The sequence below is a fragment of the Scyliorhinus canicula genome, chromosome 5 (assembly GCF_902713615.1).
Source record: "Scyliorhinus canicula chromosome 5, sScyCan1.1, whole genome shotgun sequence".
In the NCBI taxonomy this organism is placed as follows: domain Eukaryota; kingdom Metazoa; phylum Chordata; class Chondrichthyes; order Carcharhiniformes; family Scyliorhinidae; genus Scyliorhinus; species Scyliorhinus canicula.
In genome coordinates this window covers 201,036,984-201,056,770 of record NC_052150.1, presented here as the reverse complement: position 1 = coordinate 201,056,770, position 19,787 = coordinate 201,036,984, and the positions used below count along the sequence as shown (strand labels likewise).

The following is a 19,787-nucleotide window of genomic DNA, read 5'->3' as shown; positions in this document are numbered from 1 at the left end:
GCTGGGAGGAGTGTTTTGAGGTGGAAGGTGGGCTGGGAGGAGTGTTTTGAGGTGGAGGGTGGGCTGGGAGGAGGGCTGTGAGTTGGAGGGTGGAGATTTGTGAGTTGGAGGGTGGAGATTTGTGAGGTGGAGAGGAGTGCTGTGAGGTGGAGGGAGGAGGGCTGTGAGGTGGAGGGAGGAGGGCTGTGAGGTGGAGGGAGGAGGGCTGTGAGGTGGAGGGAGGAGGGCTGAGGTGGAGGGTAGGTGGGAGGAGAGCTGTGAGGTGGAGGGTAGGGTGGGAGGGGTGTTTTGAAGTGGAGGGTGGGCTGGGAGGAGTGTTTTGAAGTGGAGAGTGGGCTGGGAGGAGTGTTTTGAGGTGGAAGGTGGGCTGGGAGGAGTGTTTTGAGGTGGAAGGTGGGCTGGGAGGAGTGTTTTGAGGTGGAAGGTGGGCTGGGAGGAGTGTTTTGAGGTGGAGGGTGGGCTGGGAGGAGGGCTGTGAGTTGGAGGGTGGAGATTTGTGAGTTGGAGGGTGGAGATTTGTGAGGGAGAGGAGTGCTGTGAGGTGGAGGGAAGAGGGCTGTGAGGTGGAGGGAGGAGGGCTGTGAGGTGGAGGGAGGAGGGCTGAGGTGGAGGGTAGGTGGGAGGAGAGCTGTGAGGTGGAGGGTAGGGTGGGAGGGGTGCTGTGAGGTGGAGGGGGTGCTGTGAGGTTTAGAGGGGTGCTGTGAGGTGGAGGGAGGAGGGCTGTGAGGTGGAGGGAGGAGGGCTGTGAGGTGGAGGGTAGGGTGGGAGGAGGGCTGTGAGGTGAAGGTAGGGTGGGAGGAGGCTGTGAGGTGGAGGGTAGGGTGGGAGGGGGGCTGTGGGGTGGAGGGTAGGGTGGGAGGGGGCTGTGGGGTGGAGGGTAGGGTGGGAGGGGGCTGTGGGGTGGAGGGTAGGGTGGGAGGAGGGATGGGGGGGGAGGGTAGGGTGGGAGGAGGGGGTAGGGTGGAGGGTAGGGTGGGAGGGGGCTGTGAGATGGAGGGTAGGGTGGGAGGGGGACTGTGAGGTGGAGGGTAGGGTGGGAGGGGGGCTGTGAGGTGGAGGGTAGGGTGGGAGGTGGAGGGTAGGGTGGGAGGTGGAGGGTAGGGTGGGAGGTGGAGGGTAGGGTGGGAGGTGGAGGGGAGGGTAGGGTGGGAGGGTGGGAGGGGGAGGGGAGGGTAGGGTGGGAGGGGGAGGTGTGGAGGGGAGGGTAGGGAGGGTAGGGTGGGAGGTGGGAGGTGGAGGGGAGGGTAGGGTGGAGGTGGGAGGATGAGGAGGTGGGGGGGGGTGGTGGGAGGTGGATGGGGAGGGTAGGGTGGGAGGTGGGAGGTGGAGGGGGAGGGAGGGGTAGGGTAGGGAGGTGGGAGGTGGAGGGGGGGGAGGGGGGGAGGTGGGAGGTGGAGGGAGAGGGTAGGGTGGGAGGTGGAGGGGAGGGTAGGTGGGAGGTGGAGGGGAGGGTAGGGTGGGAGGTGGAGGGGAGGGTAGGGTGGGAGGTGGAGGGGAGGGTAGGGTGGGAGGTGGAGGGGAGGGTAGGGTGGGAGGTGGAGGGGAGGGGGGGTAGGGTGGGGAGGTGGAGGGGAGCGAGGGTGGGAGGTGGAGGGGAGCGAGGGGGGAGGGGGGAGGTGGAGGGGAGGGTGGAGGGGAGGGAGGGTAGGGTGGGAGGTGTGAAGTAGGTTGGCTGGGAGGTGGGCTGTGAGGTGGAGGGAGGAGGGTTGTGAAGAGGAGGGTTGTGAAGGGAGGGTTGTGAAGAGGAGGGTTGTGAAGAGGAGGGTTGTGAAGTGAAGTGGAGGGTTGGTTGGGTGGAGTGTTGTGAGGTGGAGGATAGGGTGGAGGATAGGGTGGAGGATAGGGTGGAGGATAGGGTGGAGGATAGGGTGGGAGGGGGGCTGTAGGGTGGAGGATAGGGTGGGAGGGGGGCTGTAGGGTGGAGGATAGGGTGGGAGGGGGGCTGTAGGGTGGAGGATAGGGTGGGAGGGGGGCTGTAGGGTGGAGGATAGGGTGGGAGGGGGGCTGTAGGGTGGAGGATAGGGTGGGAGGGGGGCTGTAGGGTGGAGGATAGGGGGGAGGGTGGAGGATAGGGTGGGAGGGGGGCTGTAGGGTGGAGGATAGGGTGGGAGGGGGGCTGTAGGGTGGAGGATAGGGTGGGAGGGAGGGTGGAGGATAGGGTGGGAGGGAGGGTGGAGGATAGGGTGGGAGGGAGGGGGAGGATAGGGTGGGAGGGGGGCTGTAGGGTGGAGGATAGGGTGGGAGGGGGGTTAGGGTGGAGGATAGGGTGGGAGGGGGGCTGTAGGGTGGAGGATAGGGTGGGATGGGGGCTGTAGGTGGAGGATAGGGTGGGAGGGGGGCTGTAGGGTGGAGGATAGGGTGGGAGGGGGGCTGTAGGGTGGAGGATAGGGTGGGAGGGGGGCTGTAGGTGGAGGATAGGTGGGTGGAGGATAGGGTGGGTGGAGGATAGGGTGGGAGGGGGGCTGTAGGGTGGAGGATAGGGTGGGAGGGGGGCTGTAGGGTGGAGGATAGGGTGGGAGGGGGGCTGTAGGGTGGAGGATAGGGTGGGAGGGGGGCTGTAGGGTGGAGGGGAGGGGGGCTGTAGGGTGGAGGATAGGGTGGGAGGGTGGAGGATAGGGTGGGAGGGGGGCTGTGGGGTGGAGGATAGGGTGGGAGGGGGGCTGTGGGGTGGAGGATAGGGTGGGAGGGGGGCTGTGGGGTTGGAGGATAGGGGGGAGGGGGCTGTGGGGTGGAGGATAGGGTGTGGGAGGGGGGCTGTGGGGTGGAGGATAGGGTGGGAGGGGGGCTGTGGGGTGGAGGATAGGGTGGGAGGGGGGCTGTGGGGTGGAGGATAGGGTGGGAGGGGGGCTGTGGGGTGGAGGATAGGGTGGGAGGGGGGCTGTGGGGTGGAGGATAGGGTGGGAGGGGGGCTGTGGGGTGGAGGATAGGGTGGGAGGGGGGCTGTGGGGTGGAGGATAGGGTGGGAGGGGGGCTGTGGGGTGGAGGATAGGGTGGGAGGGGGGCTGTGGGGTGGAGGATAGGGTGGGAGGGGGGCTGTGGGGTGGAGGATAGGGTGGGAGGGGGGCTGTGGGGTGGAGGATAGGGTGGGAGGGGGGCTGTGGGGTGGAGGATAGGGTGGGAGGGGGGCTGTGGGGTGGAGGATAGGGTGGGAGGGGGGCTGTGGGGTGGAGGATAGGGTGGGAGGGGGGCTGTGAGGTGGAGGGAGGAAGGGTGAGGTGGAGGGAGGAAGGGTGAGGTGGAGGGAGGAAGGAGTGCTGTGTGATGGGGGTGGAGGGCTGGCTGCCTCCTGCTGTTCCGGCCGCTGGCGGTGGGGGGCGCCGCCGGGCTCCTGTTGATGTGGAGCCGAGAGTCCGAGTGGGAATCGATCGCGGAGCCCATCGGAGGGAGCCCCGTCAATAAGAGCCGCAGCTCCGGGTAGGGGTTGGGGAAAAGCAGGAGCTCGACACCGGCCTGGACTGTCAGGTAGTCCGGGAACATACCGAGCCGGTGAGTGAGGAGGGAGATCCGGGGGGAGTGGGGCTGATCCGGGGGGAGTGGGGCTGATCCGGGGGGAGTGGGGCTGATCCGGGGGGTGGAGGGGGATCGCTGGCTCGGTGAGGGTGCGGAGCCGGGAACATGGCGGCTCCTCTCCCTGTGGCGGAGGGCGGCCTCGCCTCTCGGGGTCACTCCCAGCGCCGAGGAGCAGCCGGGGGGACTGGGTAGGGAGAGAGGCTGCAGTCGGCGGCTAGGCCGATCCCATCCGGCCTTCCTCTCTCTCTCTCTCTCTTTGTTTTATTTATTTCACTTCAGCCCCTGTGCTGAAGATTCATTCCACCCCCAACCCCCACTTTTCTTTTCTCTGCAAAACCCAACTTGAGGGGAAATTAATATTTTTTCCTTTTGGGGGTGGGGGGTGGAGAGAGATTACCGCCGCCGTCCCTTTGGGATGTTGTGTGGGGTCAGGTTTTTTTTTTGGGGGGGGGGGGTAAAGCCAGACTTGAGGGAGATGTGACCATTAACAGGGTCACTAGCGCTCTCCCTCTCTGTCTGTCTCTCCCTCTCTCTGTCTCTCCCCTGATGGATGAATTGTTTCTTGCACATTAACCATGCAGTTTTATACAGCCGGCCCTCCCTTTTAAATCAACAGTTTAGCCCCAGTGATTCTCTCTCTCTCTCTCTCTCTCTTGTATATCTATCATCTATCTCTGGTGAGTGTGGAGGGTTAGTCATTGCATTTGAACTACCTCCACTAAAATACCTTCACTGCACTTGTTCCTCATGTCTTGGCCACATCAGTGTGGCAGTTTTGTGGAGGGGGATGGGTGAATAATTCTGCATGCAACCCTGGAAAAAGTCATGGTAAACATGGTACTTTTGATAAAGGCTCGTGCTTTGGATTTTGGATACAAACTGACTGGGAATTTTACAGTGAATAAATTGACATTAATGTGTATGCATGTGTTTGGAAATCCATAATGCTTTACATGTGTTGTACGTGCAGTGACATTTAATAGTCTGTCAGGCATGCATAGTATTCCAGAATTAAAATATAACCGTTGATTTCTGCTGGGCGTTGTGGCCTTTTAAATTAAGTAGAATATATCTTGCCTGTAGTTTTGAAGTCTAGGCTACTGTTTTACTTGTTGCTGATATGCTATCCTGACTCGCGTGTGTGTGTGCGCTTTTAGTTGAACTGATGTACAGCAATTGGTTACTCCTATAATTCTTGTATCTATTTTTGCTTCTTGCTGTTGTCGTGTTCTTCTGCAGTATTATCCAAAAATATACTGTCAGCTTTCACGTGTATGCAGACGACATTGACCTCTACCTCTCTTGACCCCTCCATCACTTCTGTATTGTCAGACTCTTAGTCCAACACTCACCCCGTGAGTAACAATGGTGGCGTTGCCAGTGGTGCTCACATTCTTTGAAAGAATTTTAAAATAAAAGTCTGGGATGAGTTCAAGTTTTTCTTGTTAAATTCATACCGAAGCTAGTTCAACCCCTGCCACAAATTCTCTTTCCTTGCCATCGATCCTCTCTCCTTCCTTCCCAGGACACTCTCCCGTTAAAACAATCGGTACCGAACCTTGGCATCCAACATGACCCTGAGCTGAGCTTCCAATCCCACATCATATCCATAAGAAAGAACCCCAATTTCCACCTCCTCTTTCTACCTCAGCTTAACAGCTACCGATATCCTCATCAATACTTTTGTTATTTCCTAGCTGTGCAAATTCACAGTTTTCCTTCCACCCGTCACAAACTTGAGCTCATAAATCTGAGCTCTCAGACTCTACTTGTAGTCTTAAACGCTATCTGCAGCAAGTTCCACACATCCACGCCCCCTCTTGTTTATTGACTTTTTCCTAGTCCACCAACACAGTTTAAAAATTCTCAGCCTTTTGTGAAGTCCCTTCAGGGGCTTGCCCCTCCTAATCTTTGTAACCTCCGTCAGTCCTACAGTCCTCCAAGAACTCTGGCTCTCCACCAAGTCTGCATTCCTCATTCCTTCAGTGCAGCACATTGTTGGCTGCACGTTTGACTGTCTTCTAGATCTTAAACTGCAAAATTTCCTCCCTAAACCACGCCCCACCTTTCTACGTCCTTAAGATTCTGCCTAAACCCTACCTCTCTGAGCAAGCTTCATTAGCCGCTCGGAGTGCAATCTAACCCATTCGTATTGCAATTAATAGTGTAAACGACATCCATCTTGGTTAGTTGCTTTATGCTGATACCAATTCAGGTATGTTACATGTAGGCCAAAGCCTATGTATCAAATGCCTATTTTGCCCATCTCACTGCCATCAGCCAAGCAGCTCTGCTGAAAGAATTAAGCGTAACAGATGGTGTCACAAATCCATCTTCTCATGTTTCTCAGACATGAATGTACATTAAACACCTGAACTCAATATAATTAAGGAACCACATTTAGAATTATAGTATCTTACAGCACAGAATTTTGTCCGTTTCTAGTTACGATTGAATTTGCTTCCTCCAGTTTGCCATTAGCCTCGAGGTGCTTAAATTGTAAAAACTCAGGAACATCATTGCTCAAAATGGATGATTTAAAATCAGAATTTAAGAATTGTGGGACCAAGTCTCATCTAGTTCACTTTCTGTTGTCTTGGTGGTTGCAGGATACACCAATTATTGATTTAAGTGCAGAGCAATCCGTCTCTCTCTCAGTTAGTCTACAACAGGCCCAAGCATGATGCAGGGAAAACCCCAGAGGTGGAGAGTCGTAAAATTCCTCCCAAGCATGTTACACGCAGCACATGCCATGCCTCGTCACTTTGGGTCTGATATTTCTGAGGTATTTGACTCCGAACCCTGCTTGATGGATTTTTATTTTTCATCATGCATTGCTACAGATTTTTCTTTCAGCAAAGATGTCAAAGAATGCAGTTGCTATCTGTGCAACAATACATGGCTGCCAGCAGCATGGATTCAATTCCCGTGCCGGCTGAGATTATTCATGAAGGCCCCGCCTTCTCTACCTTGCCTGAGGTGTGGTAATCTTCAGGTTAAATCACCACCAGTCAGTTCCCTCCCTCAAAGAGGAAAGTAGCCTATGGTTATCTGGGACTATGGTGGCTTTACTGTTACCTGCTTGAGAATCAAACCTTTACCAAGTGCAAATCATCTATGCAATCAGTGTTTTTTGTGATCTTATGAAATGAAGGTAATAGTACAATCAAAAGACAGACAGATCCATTCGGGCAACGGTGTGGCGATCTTTATTTAACTTTGCAGGAAAATGTGTGAAGTAACTTGGAAAGGGCAAGGTCAGAAGAGGTTTTGAAATTTGCTCTTTGATTTTTGAGAACATTATCTCAAATGCATCAACATTCAAAAATAGAATTGAAATGATGCAAGCAATCCTAGTTTTATGTAATCAGCTCAGGACTGGGTACATAAGTATCTTTAAAGGTTTTAAAAATAGTATTTAGTGATTTAAAAAAAAACTTGTAATCTTAGTTCAGCATATGCTTTTAAGTTATAGACCATTTTACCTAATAGGCTTTATGGGATTCTTTGGTGCTGATTCTGCATAGAATCATAGAATTTACAATGCAGGAGGAGACCATTCGGCCCATTCAGCCTGCTCCGGCCCTTGGAAAGAGCACTCTACTTAACCCCATGACTCCAGCATATCCCCATGACCCACTAACCCGACCTAACCTTTTTTGGACACTAAGAGGCCATTTAGCATGGCCAATCCACCTAACCTGCACATCTTTGGACTGTGGGAGGAAAACGGAGCACCCCCGGAAGAAACCCACACAGACACGGGGAGAACGTGCAAACTCCACACAGTCACCCGAGATAGGAATTGAACCCGGGACCCTGGAGCTTTGAGGCAGCAGTGCTAACCACTGTGCCACCATGCATAGAGGCAAAACACAAATGATTTATCAAAGTTCTATTATCAGGCAGTGCGTGGTTGAAGGTAGTCTTCAATCCAGTGAACTCGGGATAAGACACCTGTCTGATGTCTCGAAAGAACAAAGGCTTCTGGGGTGACTTTCATTTGGATTGTGTTGAGAATTCATTTCTCTGTGAAATATATTTTGTATCCAACAAATTCTGATAAGTATTTGCATTAGTTTTACATAATAGATGCAGTAAGGAATTGGTTGGGTTAGGAGGGTAAAATAAATTTGATTACATCGAAAGGGGAGGATCAAACTGGGAAATGTGTAAATCCACCGGGTGCATGGCAGGGAGGTAGGTATATTTTGTTGTATTAGTTTCAAAACATGCAAGCTAAAAAACACCGCTGTAAATCCCTGTGATTAAAACTGAATAAGGCAATTGTTGTTTGTGATAGAATCGCATGGTTCTAAGTAGTGGGTTTTAAGCAGTGTATATTTTATTATAGAATTTTCACAAAAAGGAAGAGGTAGGCGGCAGAAATTAAATGGATGCAATATGCAGATTGGGACATATGGTTGACGGCTTCCCAAGTATGGTGGCCATGATGTGGAGATGCCGGTGTTGGACTGGGGTGAGCACAGTAAGAAGTCTTACAACACCAGGTTAAAGTCCAACAGGTTTGTTTCATACACGAGCTTTCGGAGCGCGGCTCCTTCCTCATACTTCTTACAAGTATGGTGGGACAAAGCTATGGAGGTAATTCACTGGGCATAAGGAAGTCTGGAGTTGGGAAAGGCAGGTCTGTATGTGTGTGGGAAATGTGTGAGTGGGGTGGTGGCAGTATTATGGCAGAGGTAAGGTCTCCAAGAGTGAAGAGTGGGTTAGGGCGGTGGATAACAGGGTGTGAAGATTTAATGAACAGAATGGCTTCATGTATGCCAATGTTGACTGATTTTTTAAAAAAAGTTTCGGGTTAATCCATAACTTGATACCAGATGAGTGTTCAGACTGGACAGGTGGCAGGCTGTGGTTTTTGAAAAGGCAGCAGTTCAGTTATGCCCAATAAGGTCCAACAAACAGTAAAGAGATGACTGACCAGATTATCTGATTTTTTTAGTGGTGCCGGTTGAAAGATAAATGTTGACTAGTATCACAAGTACAGCACCTTGGGAAGAAACTGTATTGGGCTTGAAGTGCGGCAGTGCAGGTGAGACTTCTGTACAAATTCGCTGACTTTTAGCTCTGTTAAAATATATTGCACAACATGTCAATCTCTGTGCAACTTCCTCCCTGCAAATAAATCTCTTTCACTTTCCTTTGAATTCTGTAGCGGAATCTGCCTTCAACTTCCAATACTTCCAACATTTCAAGTTTGATTGGAGCACCAATGTTTAGTACAAATACTCATGTATAAAGTAGTGTGTTTCTCTTCCTGTTAGCCAACTTAGTTTGAGAACTAGGGGATCCTAATCATGTAAAACAACCACCACCTTCCTATCATGGGATGTAGCGTCTCAGCTCAGTAATCATGATTGCAGCAGCTATGATCGATATGAATTTGGATACTTTAAACTGGAAAGCTGCTGAAGCATTGTGCTGTATTCAAAGCTGGAACCCTATTTACCTTTTGCTTTTACAATTAATGACACCACTTTAATTCCCCTGAGTGTGTCATAACTTCATTGCATGCTTATGACGTTGTTGGTTATCTATCCACTTTTTAAAATTGTGGGGGGTTTTTGTGTATGCTTTACGGCCCTCCGTGCTCCCACATCCAAGCCATGGGTACTAGCACTTCTCACAACCTTGCCCCAACATCTTTCTCATTGAAAATCTTCATTCATTACTAAATACCATGAATATCTTTCTCATTCAATGTAATTTCACTTGCCATAGAATTTACAGTGCGGAAGGAGGCCATTCGTCCCATCAAGTCTACGCTGGCCCCTGAAAGAACACCTACCTAAGCCCACACCTCCACCCTATCCCCGTAACCCAGCAACCCCACCTAACCTTTGGACACTACGTGGCAATTTAGCATGACCATTCCACGCATCTTTGGACTGTGGGAGGAAACCCACGCAGACACAGGGACAACGTGCAGATTCCGCTCAGGCAGTGACCCAAGCTGGGAATTGAACCCGGGTCCCTGGAGCTGTGAAGCAACTATGCTGATCACTGTGATACTGTGCCGCCCCTTTTATTTAACTACAGTCTTCACCATTTGTTCTACTTTCTATTAACTTTAAAATTGGGCAGCACGGTGGCGCAGTGGGTTAGCACTGCGGCCTCACGGCGCTGAGGTCCCAGGTTCGATCCCGGCTCTGGGTCACTGTCCGTGTGGAGTTTGCACATTCTCCCCGTGTTTGCGTGGGTTTCACCCCCACAACCCAAAAACGTGCCAGCTCGGTGGATTGGCCACTTTAAATTGCCCCGTAATTGGAAAAATGATTGGGTACACTAAATTTAAAAAAAAAAGAAAAAAAAAAACTTTAAAATTATTGCTTTGGGCAAAAAAGCAACAATTATGCACTCGAGTTTACTATGCAATCCTCTTGTCGTCATATTTATTTATTTTCTATAAATTTAGAGTACCCAATTCATTTTTTCCAATTAAGAGACAATTTAGCATGGCCAATCCACCTACCCCGCACATCGTTGGGTTGTGGGGGTGAAACCCACGCAAACACTGGGAGAATGTGCAAACTCCACAGAGACTGACCCAGAGTGGGGATCAAACCTGGGACCTCAGAGCTGTGAGGCAGCAATGCTAACCACTGCGCCACCATGCTGCCCTATCATATGTACAATTACTCAGAGAATATAAGCCTGAAAGTGCTACTAAAACTTCCAGAATCCTCTATCAGTGATAACTTATTCAGTTAGCATAAATTAATGTCCAGATTTGTAAATTAAAATGGACAACACAATATTTCCCTATATTCACTGTGAACAATGCTACAAGAAACCTGCTGGTATATCTATTGCTGTTCATATCGTGCCCACAGATCTTTCTAACTGTGGTCACATTTCTGTGCACTTTTGTGCCAAATGCCTCCTGTAGTCTAGTTCCACAGACCAATCTTCTCCCTTCCTGTCTTCTGTGTATTGTGGGAGAAAAAAAATGTACATTGTCATTGGCAAGGTCTTACAGCCCTTCAGTCAATTTACTTGTGTATAATGTTCACTGCCTGGCCACATTAACCTTACTTCCTGTGTCACAACGCTTGAGTCATGCTTTTTATTTCAACATCTTATAATAGTAAATCTTGACTTGGGCTTTTCCTGTAAGACAGCAACTGCAGTACCCACTGCATAAACTTCCCAAGTCAAGCTGCCATTTTGTTTAACCATCACTTTTTAACAACACATCCCTTTTTAATAATATGGGGTGATTGCCAGTTTTTGGGGCACAGGACATCATACTCCCGAAGTTTTAAGTTTTCCTTTTTTAATTCCACCATCACTGACAAAGTCAAAGTTTGTACATTTACATAGTTCCTTCAGAGGTTTTGGGGGGGGGGGGGGGGGGAAGACCCCAAAGGACTGCCTCACAACTCCAGGGTTCAAGTCACCCGGGCTGGACTTGAACCCTGGAGCTGTGAGGCAGTACTAACCACTGTGCCGCCCAAGGTTGTGGGGCATGTTAGGGTTGTGGGGATGAGACCCACAAAGACACGGGGAGAATGTGCAAACTCAACACGGCAGTGACCCGGGTCAGGGAACGAACCCAGGTCTTCTACACCGCGAGGCAGAGATGCTAACCACTGCGCCACAGTGCCGCCCGTATGACCTGGAACTTTCACTGTCTACCTGTTTCTTTCCCTCCCCCTGTAGCTGCAGGCCTTATCTGGCTGTTCATCCCTGTTTGGGCACTTTGTGTTGGCCCTGCCGTGTGTCGCTCAGTGTGCAGTTCTTCACTCTGTTCCCTCTCTCTTGTTTTCATGTCCTCCTCCGCAGCCCATGCCTGCATTCTGTGCTCTGACCTGCAGGTCTCCACTCCCCCCTCGGTTCCCCTCCTCTCTCTCTCGCTTGCGCTCTCTCGCTCTCCCTCGCATGCTCTCTCTCTCTCGCGCGCGTGCTCTCTGTCTGTCTCTCTCCAAACCACCACCATTGGCTGCTGGTTACGAACAGGCTGCCATGACTTGTGGAAGCCCTCTTCTGACCCACAGATGGTGAATTTTATTTTCTCTAGTCGGAGCAATTCTGACAGGACGGCCAGCCAGTCTGCAGCTTTGGGTGGTGCTGCCCATCCCCATCCGAGCAGGATTCTTCGGCGGGAATCTAGGAAGGCAAAGGCTAGGGTGTTGGCCTCCTCCCCATGGAGTTCTGGTTGGTCTGAGACCCTGAAGACTGCCACTTGTGGGCATGGCTCCACCCACGTTCCCACAACCCTCGACATTACCTCAAGAAGGTGTCCAGAATCTGACAAGTCTGGGCAGGCCCAAAACATGTTGGTGTGGTTGGCTGGGCCACCCTGACACCATTTACATTTGTCCTCCACCTCTGGGAATAACCTATTCATTCAGGATCTGGTTAGGTGCACTTGATGCATCACCTTTAGTTGTTCAGGCTTAGCCCTGCGCAAGCGGAGGTGGGGTTCGCTCTGATATAGAGGAGCAGGTCACCCGCATAGAGTGAGACTCTATTTTTAAAAAAATAATTTCTATTGAGATTTTCAAAAAATATCAAAAACAGAAAATAACAACAAGAAAACAGTATTAACAACAAAAAAAAGAGAAAAAACACAACCCCCAAACCATCCCCCCCCCTCAGCAACTACAAAAAGAAGAAATAGGTAAGCACCCGGCATATTCAATAAACACATGTACACATTTCTCTCTCTCTCTCTCTCTCTCTCTCTCTCTCTCTCTCTCTCTCTCTCTCTCTCTCTCTCCTCTCTCTCTCTCTCTCTCTCTCTCTTCTCTACCTCGGTCATCTCTACTCCTCTTCTCTCTCTTCCCCCACCCCCCCCACCCCCCCCCCCCCCCCCCCCCCCCCCCCGGTTGCTGCTGCTGCCGGCCTATTTTCCTACCCTTCTGCCAGGAAGTCAAAGAAAGGCTGCCACCACCTAAAAAACCCCTGTACTGATCCTCTCGGGGCAAATTTCACCCCCTCCAATTTGATGAACCCAGCCATATCATTGATCCAGGCCTCCACGCTTGGGGGCCTCGCATTCTTCCATTGAAGCAAAATCCTCCACCGGGCTACTAGGGACGCAAAGGCCAGAACACCGGCCTCTTTCGCCTCCTGCACTCCCGGCTCCACTGCAACCCCAAAAATTGCGAGTCCCCAGCCTGGCTTGACCCTGGATCCTACCACCTTCGACACCGTCCTTGCTACCACCTTCCAAAATTCCCCCAGCGCTGGGCATGCCCAGAACATATGGGCATGGTTCGCTGGGCTCCCCAAGCACCTACCACACCTGTCTTCGCCCCCGAAAAACCTACTCATCCTCGTCCTGGTCATGTGGGCCCTATGTAGCACCTTGAACTGTATGAGGCTAAGCCTCGCACAAGAAGAGGAGGAATTCACTCTTTCCAGGGCATCCGCCCACGTCCCCTCCTCAATCTCCTCACCCAGCTCCTCTTCCCATTTACCCTTCAGCTCCTCCACCGAGCTGAATCACTTGGTATACGTCCAAATTCCTCCCTCCTCCAACGCACACCCCCGAGAGCACCCTGTCCCGTACCCCGCGTGGGGGCAACAGAGGGAACCCCTCCACCTGCTGCCTGAGTGAGACTCTATACTGTCTGTCCCCTCTAGATGCCCTTTCAACTTTTCGCTGCTCTGGGGGGGATCGGCAGTGGTTCGATTGCTCGGGCGAACAGAAGCAGGAACAGCAGGCATCCCTGCCTTCTGCCCCTGTGCAGGTGGAAGTATTTAGAACTGGTGGTGTTGGTCTGCATGCTCGCCGTCGGAGCGTTGCACAGAAGTTTCACCCAGGCAGTGAACCCCGAACCAAGCCCGAACCATGCCAGTAACTCTGAGGTACTTCCACTCGACTCTGTCAAAGGCCTTTTCTGCGTCCAAGGAGACTTTTAAAAAGAAATTTAGGGTATCCAGTTATTTTTTTTTCCAATTAAGGGACAATATGGCATGGCCAATCCACCTACCTTGCGCACCTCTTCGTGTTGTGGAAGTGGGACCATGCAGACACGGGGAGAATGTGCAAACTCCACTCAGATGCACCCAGGAGATGATCACTTCTGGTGTTCTCTCCCCAGATGGGGCACCATCACGTTCAGCAGGCGCCTGATGTAGCTGTCTACCCATGACAAAGCTCATCTGGTCTTCTGCAACCACCTCTGGTACACAGTTCTCCAGTCGCCTAGCCAGGATTTTGGTGTCTGCGTTCAGCAGCGAGATGGGTCTATAGGACCTGCACTCAGTCAGGTCTTTGTCTTTCTTAGGTATCAGCGAGACTGAGGCTTGTGCTAGTGTTGGAGGGAGGGAGCGTGCCTCTTACCAGTGAGCCTGTGAACGTTCCCTGTAAGTGCAGGGACAATGCTGTTGCAAATTCTTGCAGGAGTACACCGGGAATCCATCTGGTCCAGGCGCCTTCCTCGCCTGCATTGAGTTAATGCTCTCCAAATGCTCCCCATGACTTCTCAGTTCTTATTTTTAATAAATTTTGTAGAGTACCCAATTCATTTTTCCAATTATGGGGGAATTTAGCGTGGCCAATCCACCTAGCCTGCACATCTTGGGTTGTGGGGACGAAACCCACGCAAACACGGGGAGAACGTGCAAACTCCACACGGACAGTGACCCAGAGCTGGGATCGAACCTGGGACCTCGACGCCGTGAGGCAGCAGGGCTAACCCACTGTGCCACAGTGCTGCCTGACTTCTCAGTTCTGGAGGTGCCTCCGGCCCCCTTCTCTTATTCTCTCCCACGACAGGCATGTCCAGTCTATCGAGGAACTATTTCATTTTCGAGCCCCCTTTGGGGAACTCGGAGGTGTACAGCCCCTGGTAGAAAGCCTTGAATGCTTTCCCGGTTTGGCTGCCAGGTTGCTGCTATTGTGCCTGATCTGTGCTATTTCCCTTCTGGCCGACTGTTTTCTCAACTGGTGTGCCTGCAGGCAGCTGGCTTTGTTTCCGTGTTTGTAGAAGGTCTCCCATGGCTGGCGGAGCTGGTGCACTGCTTTCCTACTGGAGAGCAGGTCAAAGTCCATTTGTAACTTTTTCCTCTTCGCCAGCAGCTCTAGAGTCAGGGCTTGGGAGTATTGCTTGTCCACCTCGGAGTCGACCAGCTGTTGTCTAGCTGCCCTCTCCTTCCTGTCTTTGCATGCTTTGGAAGTGATGATCTCTCCACTGGTCACATCCTTAAGTGCCTCCCAGAACATGGAGGGTGAGACCTCCCCGCTCTGGTTATTGGTAATGTACCAGTCTATGGCCTGTGATATTGTTTTGCAAAAGGTCTCATCGGCCAGGAGGGTTTGTGTCTAACCTCCATGGAGGGCACTGGACACAGCCCGTCTCCAATCACAGGTCTATGTAGCGTGGTCGGAGATTACAATGCAAAGTGTTCCGCCCTTGCTATCCCTGGGAGCACCGTTTTTCCCCACTACAAAGAAGTCAATCGGGTATATACTATACCCCCAAAGTTTTTAGTGGCTGCCTAAAACTGACTTCTTGTCATTTACTAATCTCTGCTTAATTCCTACCTTATTTTGTACTAGAGCACTAGCCTCCAGCCTAGTGCTCAGGGATACCTGCATGACCTATTTTAGGCAGCCAAATTTGAATTGTTGCCCTCTCCTTCTGGGGCTCACCTGCTTCTGCCCCCATCACTTTGATTTTTTAAAATTTAGAGTACCCAATTCATTTTTTCCAATGAAGGGGCAATTTAGCATGGCCAATCCACCTACCCTGCACATCATTGGGTTGTGGGAGCGAAACCCACGCCAAATACTTTTCACTGTACTTCGGTACATGTAACAATAAATCAAATCAAACACTGGGAGAATGTGCGAACTCCATGCGGACAGTGACCCAGACCTGGGACCTCGGCGCCATGAAGCAGCAATGCTAACCACTGCGTCATCGTGCTGCCCACCCTATCACTTTGATAGTAGTGAGGCTGTGTGCTTGGTTATCCTGCAGTTGCGCCCCCCCCCATCCCCAACGTTGTGCTCAGCAACATTTACTTTTATAGCTTCTAATATCGAGCCTTCCATACCAACTCGTTTCCACTGCTCTTTCTCCACTGTGCACCTAGTGCTACCTTGCTGTGCAGTGTAAAGTAGCAAAGGCTACTGGTGCTGGGGTAATTGAGGTGATCTATTGACTTAAGCCAAAGAGAAACGCAGGTCACCTTGCTGAAATGATATGTAATTCAAAAAAAAAATTGTCGACCAAGATATCATTAATTGCTCCTTCATTATTTTGCCATAGTTGCCTGTTTCTTTTCTGTCAGTCTGCCCCTCGACTCACTGCGTAAGACACCAAAAACAAAAGTTTGACTGATGGGCAGGGAGTCTGATAAGCTTCTGCTACTGTGGATTGAAGATTTTGACTCTTTAAGTATTTAATGTCAACTTGAAAGAAAAAGACAGCCTATTTATTCAAAAACCAGAACTTGGTGAAAGTGTGTGTGTGGCGGGGTGCTGCTGCTGCATGTGATGTGTTAAGGGTTACAGTGGTTGCAGTGAGGCAGCTGAGATTCACTGCCATCAGAGACCGTGAGACAGGAGCAAGATTTATTTTATTAAATGATGGTAAACTTGGATCACGTGCACATAATTAAAAGGAGGCCCTTAAATAGGTACTGATTTACAGCACAGTAGGGAGTGGAAAATCTCTGGCTCCCAGCTTCTAAGGACAACAGTGGCTTACACTGGAGGTTTTATTACCCAGTCTGTGTTCACCATGGGATAAAGTTTCCACTCGAAACAAGACTGCCAAAGTGTGAAGAAAAACTGTGTGAAGGTGCATGTAAACCAAAGTGAAATGGGGTGAAATTGTGTGACAGGACAAAGCTGACCTAAGGAAGTTTAAATCAAAATAATTCAAGCAAGCTCTCAAGTTTACATCTTTTATTCACCTGACAATGTAACAAATATTTATTATAAATCCTATTTTCATTTTTAAAAATCTTTTTGCTCTCTGAAACAAGGAAAGCATTTAGATTTTTTTAAAGAACAGTTTCTTTGAATTTTAAGAACCATCTAGTCACTGTTCTCGCTCTTGTCACCAAAGGATACAGCAAATCTATACTATTTTTTCCTCTGCTTTCATTCAGTATTGTCTCCAACAAAGAGGGTGGATATCTGAGGATGGTGGAAGTATTAACAAGATTTTAGATAAAATTGTCACCAATCGACAAATGCTCTTCATACAAAGTTTAAAGAAGGAGCCAGCAAAATCAGTCATATTCTTGCTTCCATCTTTAGGAAATTATTTGAGTTGAGAATAGTACCGAAGGATTGGAAAGTCGCTAGTGTGACCCGAAGGTGACATTAACAGCTTTGGGAATTATGGGACCAGTCAGCCAAATACCTGAATGAGGTACGTTATGGCAACACATCTGCAAAGAGGCACTTGGATAATCTGATTTAGAAAATGGAATTTAGCATGCACAAAAGGGAGTGAGATCTTGTCCAATGCATTTACTGAAATTCTTTGAGGAAATTATGGTTGGATCGATACTGTGGTACAAGGACAGGTAAGAGGATGGGAAATCTGCAATTCTCCATTTGTCTGGATCAGTGAAACTTCAACAATAGTGTGGAGGAGTACAGGGAAAAGGCAATGAGCCATGATGCTGGTTTGGAGAGCCAATGGCCTTCTTCTGCACTGTAACAATCGTGTGATTCTGAACAGAGCAGAAGCTTAACACCATCTAGGACAAAGCGGCCTGCTTGCTTTGCCACCTCAAAATATTCACTTCCTCCACCTCCAGTATGCAGAAAGTATGTGCCATCTACAAGATACTGCAGCAGTTTGCCAAAGCTTCTTCAACAGCACTTTCAAGACTCGGAACTTCAGTACCCAATTATTTTTTTCCAATTAAGGGGCAATTTAGCGTGGCCAATCCATCTACCCTGCACAACACAGCTGGTTTGTGATGCAGAACAAGGCCAGCAGCGCGGGTTCAATTCCTGTACCAGCTGAGAATTCTGACTTCTCCCTCTGTGTACCAGAATAGGTGCTGGAATGTGGCGACTAGGAGATTTTCACAGTAACTTCATTGTAGTGTTCATGTAAGCCTACTTGCGACAGCAAAGGTTATTTATTTCTTTATCTTTTTGGGTTGTGGGGTGAGACCCATGCAGACATGGGGAGAATGTGCAAACTCCACACAGGAGTGACCCAGGGCCGGGATCGAACCCGGGTCCTCAAATCCTGTGAGGCAGGAGTGCTAACCACTGAGCCACCGTGCTGCCCTGCAAGACCCACAACCTCAAATGCCTATAAGGGCAAGGGGGCACAAGACACGAGAGAACAAAAGCTCTTGTCAAGTCACACACTCTCCTGACTTGGAACTATATCGTCATTCCTTCACTGTTTGAATCAAAATCCTGGAACTCCTCTCTTAGCTGCAGTTATGGGTGTACTTACACCACAGGGACTGCATTGGTTCAAGAAGACCTCTCCTCAACATCTTTTCAAGGGCAAATAGGATAGGCAGTGATTTTCACATGCCATGAATGATTTTTTAAAATAAATTGACTCCTTCCTCGACAGTGGAAATTCTCTCAATGTGATCTATTTAGATTTTTTAGAATGGTAACAGAGGAGGATCTATGTTGGTTCTCTAAGATATAAGAGGTACTGTGCTAACTGCACTCTCCTGCTTCCCCCCCCCCCCCCCCCCCCCCCCCCCCCCCCCCCCCCCCATCACGCTGCAGTTTATTTTCCTTCTCTTTAGATAATTATCCAATTCCCTTCTGAAAACCACAATTAAATCTGCCTACATCTCCGTCTCGCCCGTGCATTCCAGATCCAAACCATTTGTTGTGATTTAAAAAAAAACATTTTCCTCGTGTCACAACATTTTTTAGCGAATCGCCTTAAGTTAGTGTCCTCAGATTCTTGATGTTACGTGAGCAATAAACTCACAAGATTAGAAAGTATGTGTCTCATGCATTTTCCAAAAAAAAAACTGACTAAACCAGGGAAAGCGAAGAGTGGTTGTGATAGAGCTGTGCTGATATGATAAGGGGGCAGCTAGCTGGTTCCACAGGGATCACTGCTGGGCCAGTCATCATAGATGGAGCTATGAACAAACACAAAAGTTACATTTATAAAGGACACCAAATTTTTGAAGTAAGTGAGAAGCAAACAAAGTTCAGAGAGGACTGGCTGCAATAAAAAGGTGGGCTGATGATAGATTGTACCTATTGTGGTCAAATGCAAATTGAGGGGCTTGACCATGAACAACAACATTGGAAATTCAAACTAAGTGGATTTAGTAGGTGGCAGTGGTTAGCACTACTGCCTCACAGTGCCGAGGACCTGGGTTTGATTTTGACCTTGGGTGACTCTGTGGAGTTTGTACGTTCTCCCCGTGTCTGCGTGGCTTCCTTCGGATGCTCCGGTTTCCTCCCACAGTCTAAAGTTGTGCAGGTTAGATGAATTGGCCACGCTAAAGTGCCCCTACCCAAAGGTTAGGTGGGGTTAAGGGGCTAGAGTGGGAAGTGGTAATGGGTAAGGTGCACTTTCGGAGGGTCATTGCAGACACAATGGAGCCAATGGCCTCCTTCTGCACTGTAGGGATTCTCGATTACAGGGTAGATTAATGTTTGACTACACATGGACACAATTGAAACCAGCTGCAGACAGGTGGTATTTGTAAGGAAACAAACTGGAAATACGGCGTGCCAGAGGGAACAAATGCACATCCCAGAAGATAAGTCTCCACAGTTGCAGAAACAAATCCGACAAATGTAAGAAAAATGTCACGAACAACACAAGAAACCCTTCATTATATCCAACAACCTGATCAAAGAATGTGACCCTGTAAATTGCGAGGGTCTGTGGACTGTGCCTAGATGTCCAAGGAACTTGGATTGAATCCTGCATGATGATATAACTGTCTTGAGTGGAAGATCTAACACCGATGCCTTCAGAGTCCAAACCTGTGTCAAACAAAACTATGTCATAGCCATTCTGGGGGGTGGCATGTGGCGTAGTGGTTAACACTGGGACTGCGGCGCTGAGGACCCGGGTTCGAATCCCAGCCCTGGGTCACTGTCCGTGTGGAGTTTGCACATTCTCCCCATGTCTGCGTGGGTTTCACCCCCGCAACCCGAAGATGTGCTGGTTAGGTGGATTGGCCACGTTGTGCCCCATGGCTACTCTAAATATAAAAAAAAACCCACCAAAATAAATAGCCCAATTCTGCTCAGCTCAAGACGATAAGAAACTACTGAGAGTCGTGAACGCAGCCCAGTTCATCATGCGAGCCCAGTTCATCAC

The 19,787-nt window shown here is 49.9% G+C and overlaps 1 protein-coding gene across 5 annotated transcripts in view; it reads left to right on the top strand.

Annotated features, from left to right (window-relative positions):
• The first annotated feature begins 3,322 nt into the window (after nucleotides 1-3,322).
• Nucleotides 3,323-19,787, top strand: part of zmynd11 (zinc finger, MYND-type containing 11) — a 254,526-nt gene continuing 238,061 nt past the window's right edge. For 2 of the 5 annotated variants that reach the window (XM_038798349.1, XM_038798347.1), the window contains exon 1: nucleotides 3,323-3,486. The gene's annotated coding sequence lies outside the window, so the exon portion shown is untranslated. Of the gene's footprint in view, nucleotides 3,487-8,476; nucleotides 8,567-19,787 lie in introns of those variants that run through there. The other 3 variants (XM_038798350.1, XM_038798346.1, XM_038798348.1) reach the window with 2 other exon arrangements.